General features: G+C 41.2%; 1 long non-coding RNA gene across 1 annotated transcript; it reads left to right on the forward strand.

Moving 5' to 3' along the window:
- Window positions 1-517: 517 nt before the first annotated feature.
- LOC134260665 (uncharacterized) lies at window positions 518-1,902 on the forward strand. Its single transcript, XR_009990599.1, has 3 exons — window positions 518-549; window positions 1,395-1,466; window positions 1,654-1,902. It is a non-coding gene; the product is annotated as an uncharacterized LOC134260665 (long non-coding RNA).
- The last annotated feature ends 249 nt before the right edge of the window (window positions 1,903-2,151 follow it).

The raw sequence follows: 2,151 nt of genomic DNA on the forward strand, positions 1-2,151 counted from the left end.
TTTTACATGTTTGAAGGGAACTAAAATATACTAAATATTGAATTTGTCGCTGCCCTATATCGCTTCATTTTTACTAACGTCGATATACTGCCTCATTGTGACGTCACTTTAACGCACGTTTCCCCGTGTATATTTCTACGCGTGAGTATACACAAAAATAACTTTCAAATCAATTTCACAGTTGGCTTAGTAGAAAGCCATTGAATAAAGACAGTCTCCCTAAGATGCCCACAGTCCAAGCAGTTGTTCGTAGTCCAGTTGTCCACTCTCCAATGGCAGGGTAATTACATGTAGTAGCAACGCCATGGAAATAAGATGGAGAGATATTTAAAAAATGTGAGAATTTGACAAAATGCTTTTTACAAAAAGTTATTAATTATTCCCCCTTTTACAGGAAGTCCTTTAACATGCCCTCCTCTCCGCCTTCCCCACAGCGACCCAGTCTACTGAAGTCGAGCTTTGTGTCAGCCCAGAAGCAGCACGCCCAGACAGCAGCAGTGATAACTCAAGGGAGACAATGAGACCTACCGATCAGACACTCTCATACAGGTAGGGGGTGTGACAGTCCATTAGGGGACATGACTGTCCAGTAGGGGGCGTGACAGTCCAGTAGGGGGCGTGACAGTCCAGTAGGGGCCATGAGTCCAGTAGGGGGCGTGACAGTACAGTAGGGGTCATGACAGTCCAGTAGGGGTCATGACAGTCCAGTAATGGGCGTGTCAGTCTAGTAGGGGTCTTGACAGCCTAGTAGGGGCTGACAGTCCAGTAGGGGTCATGGCAGTCCATTAGGGGTCATGGCAGTCCATTAGGGGTCATGACAGTCCAGTAGGTGTCATGACAGTCCAGTAGGGTTGTGATAGTCCAGTAGATGTCATGACAGTCCAGTAGGGGTCCTGACAGCTCAATAGAGGTCATGACAGTCTAGTAGGGGTCATGACAGTCCAGTAGGGGTCATGACAGTCCAGTAGGGGTCATTTCACTCCAGTAGGGGGCATGGCAGTCCAGTAGGGGTGGTGACAGTCCAGGAGTGGTCATGACAGTCCAGTAGCGGACATGGCACTCCAGTAGGGGGCCTGGCAGTCCAGTAGGGGTGGTGACAGTCCAGTAGGGGTGGTGACAATCCACAGTTTGCATCAACAAATCAGGTTTCAGGGCTTTCAGGAAGATTAGAAACAGGCAGTACAAAGATAGGGGTATTGCAATTTTAATTAACGTCTTACCGAATTTCTCTCCATCAAAAATTGTGGCTTATGCAATCATGATTTCATCTTGGTAAAAATACTAACACTGGCAATTTTTGAAAGGCCTGTGTTTAGAACATAGAATACCTGTGCTAACCTGTGGTGTAAGTGGATATGTATTCAGACCTAAAAGAAATGTTTTTGTACTTGTAGGTGTTTACTGAGTTTTGGTTGAACCAGAATCCCATCAGCATTGACCGACAATCATTCTCTCATACAGCCTCGGTAAGCTTTTGACTACAGTTCATTATTTTCTTCCTTTCAGTGCATTTGGCAGTTATCACATGAAAATTTCTTAGGATTTTTTAAAGCTAGTACTGTGTGCAAAAACAATCAAATAATTTCTTTTTTAAATTTTGAATTATTAAGTCTGTATTACATGTAATTAAATATAAGTATTTTATCTGACAAGCCACCGTATGACCTGAGATTACAAAGAGGACCGTACCAATACTGGTTTGTGAGTACTTTGGTACACTTCGCTGTAGTCTTGTTATCCTGTAAACCAGCTTGGCTTGTACATTTATACAGTTTTAAGTTTTGATTAAAACAGAATTTTTGAAAGAAAGATATGTGGTTTTAGCTTAGGGAAAAAATATCTTGAATTGTTCTAATGGTGTATGATATTGGATGGACAATATTCATGTATACCTGTCTGTATACAAATGTACCATTTACATGCTATGCATGCAATAGTTGTTGAGAAAATTTTGCATGTTTTCTATTTTCTTGAAAGGAAGTACAGTAATGCTTATTATACTAAAAACCAAATTTAAAAATGTCAAAACATACAAGCAGTGTTGAACTTCATAGATTACCTTGAGCATGGCAATCCAAATGTTATTGTGTTTGAGTCTGAAATTGGCATGAATAATTGTTCAGGAGTTTTGTTTAAAGTAAAATCACCTGA

Source organism: Saccostrea cucullata, unplaced genomic scaffold (assembly GCF_032062105.1).
Source record: "Saccostrea cucullata isolate Sc308-1 unplaced genomic scaffold, CSIRO_AGI_Scuc_v1 ctg17760, whole genome shotgun sequence".
NCBI classification, from domain to species: domain Eukaryota; kingdom Metazoa; phylum Mollusca; class Bivalvia; order Ostreida; family Ostreidae; genus Saccostrea; species Saccostrea cuccullata.